This window comes from Cervus elaphus, chromosome 24 (genome assembly GCF_910594005.1).
Source record: "Cervus elaphus chromosome 24, mCerEla1.1, whole genome shotgun sequence".
Taxonomy (NCBI): domain Eukaryota; kingdom Metazoa; phylum Chordata; class Mammalia; order Artiodactyla; family Cervidae; genus Cervus; species Cervus elaphus.
In genome coordinates, this window is record NC_057838.1 from 69223565 (window position 1) to 69232316 (window position 8752).

Genomic DNA, 8752 nt, shown 5'->3' on the forward strand with positions numbered 1-8752 from the left:
CACACAGTCCTTCAGCCTCTCTGAGCCTCCGTGTCCTTATCAGTAGAACCAGACTGGTGATCCACTCTTCAGGGTACAGTTGTTTATCTGCACATCCACACCTCCTCCACCTCCGGAAGCCAGAACTAGCTGGGCAACAGCTGAGTGTCTTGGGGCTGCGCCCTGGGAGGAGGCCCCAACAATAGAGCCCCAGAGGATAGAGACAATGGGCTTCTCTGTCGGCCCAGTTGCCCCACCCAGCACACAGAAGCAGCTGACCCCAGGGCTGCCAGGCACAGGGCGGCTGGGATTCCTGCTGGCTGTGTGAGAGCGTAGGTGTGATGGGCCTGTAGGTTGGGGGTCCCCATGAAGGGGAAGGGCACAGACGTTTGAAAGGTATCCTCGTTCCTGTCACCTGATTGCATGATAGCACTGAACTCTCAGAGCTCCCCTAGTGGCTTAGATGGTGAACAGACCGCCTCCAACTCAGGAGACTTGGGTTTGATCCCTGGGTCGGGAAGATTCCCTGGAGAAGGGAAAGGCTACCCACTCCAGTATTCTTGCCTGGAGAATCCCATGGACAGAGGAGTCTGACAGGCTACAGTCCAAGGGGTCGCAAAGAGTCGGACACGACTAAGCAACTAACCCTTTTCACTTTCACTGGACTCTCACAACCTGATACTACCAGGGGGCTCCATCATCACCCCAAGTTTATCATGAGGTCGCTGAGGTTCAGATCTGGGTTAAGTCCAGACTCAGCCACTAGCCTGCTGGCGCTGTGGCCTTGGGCAACTGGTCCTTCATTTCTTTGTCTCAAGATGAAGTGATGCTTACCCTTCCATCCCATGGAGAGATGGAGAGAATCCAAAGAGATAATTGTGCTGAATATTATTAAAATATCACAGAGCATATGTTAGGCTCAATTCTAAAAGCTTTATGCTCATTTGATCCTAGAGGCAAACCTAGGATTTGATCCATACAGCAAACCTAGGAGTCGAACCATGGTTATCCCTGTTTTAACAGATGAGGAAACTGGGGGCACAGAATAAAGTACTTTGCCCAAGGCTGGGGATGAGGACAGATAACCTATAGCCACAAAGAGAAACAGTTAATATTTAATAATAACAAGGAGAAAAGTGCACACCGTGGTCCTGTGTCTTTGAGAGAGGCGAGCTTCATCTCAGGGAGCTTGCTCTGTGGTTTGGAAAGTCATGTGGCAGAGCCTCTTGGTGAGAGAACAAAGATCTGGGGCAGACTGGATTGGGACCTGAGGCCAAAAGAGCGGGCAAGAGGGTTTTCAGGTTGTGTCCTGTGTGGCTGACGAGCAAGGGGAGCCCTGGGGCTCGGGAACACTGTTGAACGTCCACGCTAGCCTGGACCACCTTCCCACACTACCACTTGCTGGAGAAATTAAGTTATTTGTGCTGAGTGTTTGGGGGCCTCTTTTTACAGAATCCCTACTCTGTCCACCAAGACACCCCCACAGGCAAGACCTAAGAGGTTTTGTCAGGTTGGCAGGGCCTCTGGAGAGCAGTGGGGATGTTTGGACACCCTGGGTGGAAGGAAATCATCGCTCCCGTCTCTGGACTCCTAGCAGCAGTTGGCTCCACCAGGGAGGACGGGCCCTGAGGGAAGTCACTCCACAGCCACGGCATCTCATTAGCCCACAGCTGGCTGGCCTGTCACTCGAGGGCCCCAGGGGGCCAGCAACAAACAGCACACATGCTCTCGGGATGTCCTGCAGCTGCACGCGTGGAGGGACACACACTCCACAGCCATAGGTGCACACTCGCCACATCACACCCAGACACACACAAGCACCCAGGTGGGCGCAGGTGCGAAGTGGATACAAACACACTCACTCCCCGCCCGCAGCCCACTAACCCTGGCCAATTCTTTGGTTCTCCCAGGACCGGTTTTGTGGATTGTCCCGGGAGGAAGGTGGCAAGCCCTACAGAGTGCCCCCAGGGACTCCTGACCCTCCCTGGAATGGAGCGTCTTCTTCACCCTGGTGCCTCTGCCCCAGAAGGGGTCATTGCTGGAATATAGATCTTGAAAGAAGAGAGGCGGGAGGGAGGGAGGAGATGCAGACATGGACGTGTCACGTGTTACTTCTAACATGCGGGAAACACAGATCTGTAAGCCCATAAACACCTATGGGAGCGTATTCACAGGTTCCCGGACTCCAGACCTGCTCCAGGGGACTATTAAGGGCTGGGCCCAGGGGTCACCAACCTTCAGAGACCCCTTCAGCCCTCACTTAGAAAGTGGGCTTCGGTCCAGCTGGTTCACACTAGCAGAGCATCCACTCAAAGCCCTCCCCATCTGTGCTCCTACTGTTTCAGAGGAGTGGACCCTGCTCATGTCATCTCACCTGGAGCCCCCCTCCAAGCTCACCTGCCCCATAGGAGCTGGCTTCACATCAGGGGGGCCGGCCAAGACCGGCATGGGGCTGCCTCTGGAGAGAGCTTCAGGCGCTCAGTGAAGTTACAGCTTCTAGCCTTTAAAGCCAGCAGTACTCCCAGCCCACTTCCCCCAGCCCATTTCCCCCAGCCCACCTCCCCCAGCTCTTTCCCTAAGGACGAGAAACAGGCCCGAGAGGGAGGGCGTGGATTCTACGAGGGTTCTCATGGGCAACAGCAGTTCATCACACACACGCGCGCACACACACACACACACACACACACACACACGCGCGCGCACACACACGCACAGAACCATCACACATTTGTCTGGAGTGCAGGAGATTTTTCAAGGTTTTCTTTTTCAATACAGAAAAACATGAAGAAAATGAAAAATGGCTTGGAATGCCACTGCACAGATAATCCCAGTGGCATTTAAAAAATAAAGTTAATGTATGCACACATTTAGAAAATTTAAACAGTTCCCAAAAGATGATGAAAGAAGAACTAAAAGCTTCTCTACCGCAGTCCCTCTCCCGGGAGATGATTCCTTTTTTTGCATTTCCTTCCTGAGTACTTTGGTAAATCAGCATTTTTACTGATTTAAAGAGAACTGCTCTCTGCCCACTGTTCTGTACTTTGCGAGTGTTGCAACTGAACGACGTCTCTGAAGATCCCTCCAGACCAACACGTCCTCGGTCTCCACCTCTTTTTGAATGGCTGTGTTCTATTTCCATGGTAAGATCCCATTCTCTGTGCACGTGTGTTCGTTTCCTGTTTCTTTGCTGTTACAAAGCCCTGGCCGCATCTCCTTGGCGTACCTGCACGTGCGATATTTCCATGGGGTCAGTTGGAAGTGGAAGCCCTCGGATGAAGAGCGTGTGAGCTTCGAGTCTGGCAGTGGTTGCCAAAGTGCTCTTCAGAAAGGTGCCAGCAATTTACACTTTTATTGATGGTATAAGAGGGAGTCTGTCTCCTTGCACTCTTACTAATTTTGCCAGTCTGAGGAGTGAGAAGTCATATGTCAGTGTTTTCTTAACAGCTTTATTGAGATGTAATTCACCTGCTAAACAATTCACCCATTTAAAGTGCACAATTTAATCATCTCAATATATTGAGTATCATGCCACCATCCACATAATCAGTTTTAGAACATTTCATCAGCACTCTCCCGCAAAAAAAAATCTGTAATCACTAACAGACACTGCTGCATTTCCTCCTGCCCCCTAGCCCCAGGCAACCATTAATCCACTCTCTGCATCTATTGATTGGCCTATTCTGGACATTTTATAAAATCAAATGATGTAACATATAGACTTCCGTGTCTGATATTTCACTGAGTGTGATGTTTTCAAGGTTCACCCACGTCGTAGCAGGCCTCAGGACTTCAGTCCTTTTGGGACAGAATAACATTCCACGATAGGAACAGAGCATGTTCTGTTTATCCATTTATCAGATGATGGACACTTGGGTTGTTCCCATCTTTTGTTCCCATCCTTTGGGTTTTGGGAATACTGTTGCCATGCACATTAGGGCTCAAGTTTTGTGTGCACCTATGGTTTCCTGTCGCATGAACTTGGCAGACTCCGGGAGCTGGTGAAGGACAGGGACGCCTGATGTGCTGCAGTCCATGAGGTTGCACAGAGTCGGACACGACTGAGCGGCTAACACTTTCACACAGTAGGACACCTGGCTGGTACCACAGACTTGCTTGCTGTCAGAGCCCACAGTGTCACCGGCGGCAGAGTTACAATTGGGGTCAGAACCTTCCTGTTGATTTGAGTTCTGTGTTAATCATGGATAGGTAGTCTGTTGTCTGGCACATGTATTCTACACAGATTTTTCTCATTTGTCATTCATTTTTTGACTTCATTTACCGTATTTGGTGACATTCAGGAATCAAATGTTTTTATGTTTTTAACGTTACAGGCTTTTTCCTCTTTAGGCTTATAACCAGCTTCGGCGGGTCTTCCCCACCATGATTATAAACTTATTCATAACTTCTTCAGGAACCTTCATGACTTTTCCTTCCCCTCCTTCCTCTATTGTCACTTCTATTTAAGACTCTGATCCGTGTGGGATTTACTCTGGTGCCAGGAGTAAACATCCAGCGGTCTTTCCAAATGCTGAAGTAATTATCTCAGCATCTCTAGTTGAAGAACCCTTCCTGTTGCTACCAGTGTGAAATGCCACTTTACCATAAATTACACGTTCCTGTGTGCCAAGCCCACTTCGGGACCCGCCAACCCAGTGGTTCTCAACCCTGGCTGTGCAAGAGTCCCCTGGAGGCATTTAAGAAAATACAAAATTAAACACCGGTAAATTTGAAGTTTTTAGAAAGGAAGAAAACACCAGTATCCAAGTGCCACCCTGATGGATCACAATCTCTGGAAATAGGGCCCAAGTATTGTCTTTTTTTTGTTTGTTTGTTTGCTTTTTAGAAGCATTTTAGGGAAGTCTAACGTGAAGCCAGGGCTGAGAACCAGTACTCAGCAGCACTCCACTGAGCTATCGAGCTATTTCTTTCCCACCAGACTGTGTCTTCTTAGGGCTGACCCCTGTCCCTGCTCTTCTTTTATCAGGCTAATCTTAGCTATTATTCGCAGATGTATTTTTCCAGGTGAACTTTACTATCATTTTGTTGATTTAGGGAAGCAGGAAGTCTGTTATTCTAATTTGAGCCACACTGATCTAATCTTCATGACCCAGATAACCACAATGGCGTGATCACTCACCTAGAGCCAGACATCCTAAAATGTGAAGTCAAGTAGGCCTCAGGAAGCATCACTATGAACAAAGCTAGTGGAGGCGATGGAATTCTAGTTGAGCTATTTCAAATCCTAAAAGATGATGCTGTGAAAGTGCTGCACTCAATATGCCAGCAAATCTGGAAAACTCAGCAGTGGCCATGGGACTGGAAAAGGTCAGTTTTCATTCCGGTCCCAAAGAAAGCAATGCCAAAGAATGCTCAAACTACCGCACAATTGCAATCATCTCACACGCTAGTAAAGTAATGCTCAAAATTCTCCAAGCCAGGCTTCAACAGTACATTAACAGTGAACTTTTATATGTTCAAGCTGGATTTAGAAAAGGCAGAGGAACCAGAGATCAAATTGCCAATATCCATTGGATCATCAAAAAAGCAAGAGAGTTCCAGAAAAACATCTATTTCTGCTTTATTGACCATGCCAAAGCCTTTGACTGTGTGGATCACAACAAACCATGGAAAATTCTGAAAGAGATGGGAATACGAAACCACCTGACCTGCCTCCTGAGAAATCTGTATGCATGTCAAGAAGCATCTGCATACAGTTAGAACTGGATATGGAATGACAGACTGGTTCTAAATTGGGAAAGGAGTACGTCAAGGCTGTATATTGTCACCCTGCTTATTTAACTTATATGCAGAGTACATCATGAGAAATGCCGGGCTGAATGAAGTACAAGCTGGAATCAAGATTGCCAGGAGAAATAAGAACTTCAGATAAGCAGATGACACCACCCTTATGGCAGAAAGCAAAGAAGAACTGAAGAGCCTCTTAATGAAAGTGAAAGAGGAGAATGGAAAAAGTTGGCTTAAAACTCAACATTCAGAAAACTAAGAACATGGCATCTGGTCCCATCACTTCATGGCAAATAGATGGGGAAACAGTGGAAACAGTGAGAGACTTTATATTTTGGGGGGCTCCAAAAACACTGCAGATGGTGACTGCAGCCATAAAATTAAAAGACACTTGCTCCTTGGAAGAAAAGTTATGACCAACCTAGACAGCATATTAAAAAGCAGAGACATTACTTTGCTGACAAAGGTCTGTCTAGTCAAAACTATGGTTTTTCCAATAGTCATGTATGGATCTGATAGTTGGACTATAAAGAAAGCTGAGCGCTGAAGACTTGATGCTTTTGAACTGCGGTGTTGGAGAAGACTCTTGGGAGTCCCTTGGACTGCAAGGAGATCCAACCAGTCCATCCTGAAGGAAATCAGTCCTGAATATTCATTGGAAGGACTGATGCTGAGGCTAAAATTCCAATATTTTGGCCACCTGATGCGAAGAACTGACTCATTTGAAAAGACCCTGATGCTGGGAAAGATTGAAGGCGAGGGGGGAGATGACAGAGGGTGAGATGGTTGGATGGCATCACCAACTCGATGGACATTAGTTTGAGCAAACTCTAGGAGATGGTAATGGACAGGGAGGCCTGGCGTGCTGCAGTCCATGGGGTCGCAAAGGGTCGGACATGACTGAGCGACTGAACTGAACTGATCTAATCTTCAGCCAACAGATATTTACTGAGCATCTACTATGTGCCATGTAGAGGAGGAAGTGGCAACCCACTCCAGTATTCTTGTCTGGGAAATCCCACAGACAGAGAAGTCTGGTGGGCTACAATCCGTGGAATTACAGAGTTGGATACGACGGACCCCTCGGGCATGATCATGCATGAAGATTCCCAAGAAAATGCTGAGTTTGTCACTCAGGCTGTGTCATCTTCCCAAGCCCGAACTGGATGCCAGCAGGAGGGGTGGGCATGACTTTATGGTAGGATTTCAAGGGGCTTTTTTCCCCATTGAAATATTTCACACAGTTACAAATGTGGAGAGAATTATACAAAAGAGCCCCAACTTCCCATCCTCTGGCCTCAGTAAAGATCAACCCATGACCAACTTGTTTCAACTGCATCTTTGGCTCCATTCTGAAGCAAATCCCAGGCAACATATCCTGACATTCATTTATTGCAATTAAAAGAGATAAGTCCCCTGATGCCTCTGGGAAGATACAGAAATGTGTTTCCTAACCAAGCAAAACTAAGTGCAACCCAAGTGTATAAATGAACATTGACCCCTGCTACATGAAAGTCATTTACTTCATGCTGGTCAGCTGCTCTTTCTATTACACTTGCCAAAGCAGGCCACTTGGTCACCAGCAGGGGCAAGCACTACCAAAGCATATGGATATTAGGAATCAAGAAAAAATGGGGCCATTATAACCCTTAATTGACCACAAGCTGCATCCTCGGCAGATGGGAGCATGATCTCCATGGCAACCAGCAGGGACCACTCCTGATGCTCGGCTGGGACCCAGATGACACCTCAGTGGAGCCTGCTGACCTGCCCCCAACACACGAGGCAGCACCACATGTAATCCCCCTGGGATGTCGGTGTATCCTGGGGTTAGGAAGACAGGAACCTTTGAATTGCCCACCTAGAGGAATGGGATCTGGAAATAGAAATTAAATTGAGGGATGAAAATTACAGATAATAGCATTTGAGTCCACAACAAATGAGAGAATAATGGCCTTAGGTGGAGTGCAGGGTGGAGGCAGAGGGGGGCGGGGAACGCACTAGAATGCCATGAAGAAATGTCCAATGTTGGAGGGAAAAAAACCCTCCCACCTCCTTGGACTTGCCCATTTCTTGGTCGGCAGGGTCCTTAAATAGCAACCAGCATCACCCCCTCACTTTACAAGCCAGGAAGGGGAGCCCAGGGAGGGGAGATGCCTGGTCTGAGGTCCCTTGTTTGAGCTGCTTCAGGGGTGAGAAACAGCCCGAGGGTCTCTGCTGCAATGACTGCGCTGGGTTTGCAGCAAACACTCCAATTGCTTCTTAATTGGAGGCTCCTGCTTAATTAGCCGCTTCCTGAGCAGCCTGTGCTCCCTGTCTGGAAATCTCAATCAACACCATCTCTAATTGGTGTGACCGCGCTCTGCTCATCTTTCCGCACTGGGATGTGCTTCCTGGTTTTGGGGGGCGGGGGTTAGGCAGGACGGCTGGGGAGGGGATGGGCATGCAGGCAGCCCTTGGAGAGGGACAGCTGTTCTCTCCAGCTCCCCTGCTCCGGGGACTTGGGAGCACTTGGCAACCTCACAGAGGGACAGGAACTGGGAACCGGCAGACTGCCCTCAATCCTGGGTTTGCACTGACTCCCCCTGTGTTTTTTTTTTTTTTTTTAACTTTTTTGGCCGTACCCTGAGACATGTGGGATCTTAGATCTTAGTTCCCTGATCAGGGATCAAACCTGTGCCCCCTGCATTGGAACGCAGAGTCTTAAGCACTGGACGGCCAGGGAAGTCCCTTCCTGTGTGTTTTTGAGCAGATCCCTATTCCTCTCTGTGCCTCAGTGGCCACTCAAGGTGTCCCCCAGATTAGGGTTACCAGGTTTAGCAAATAAAAGTGCAAAATGCTCATTTACATTTGAATTTCAGTAAATAACAAAGACTCTTAAAGAAAGTGGAAGTGAAAGCCAAGTTGCTCAGTCCTGTCCAACTCTTTTCGACCCCATGGACTGTAGCCTAGGAGGTTCCTCCATCCATGGAATTTTCCAGGCAAGAGTACTGGAGTGGGTTGCCATTGCCTTCTCCAGGGGATCTTC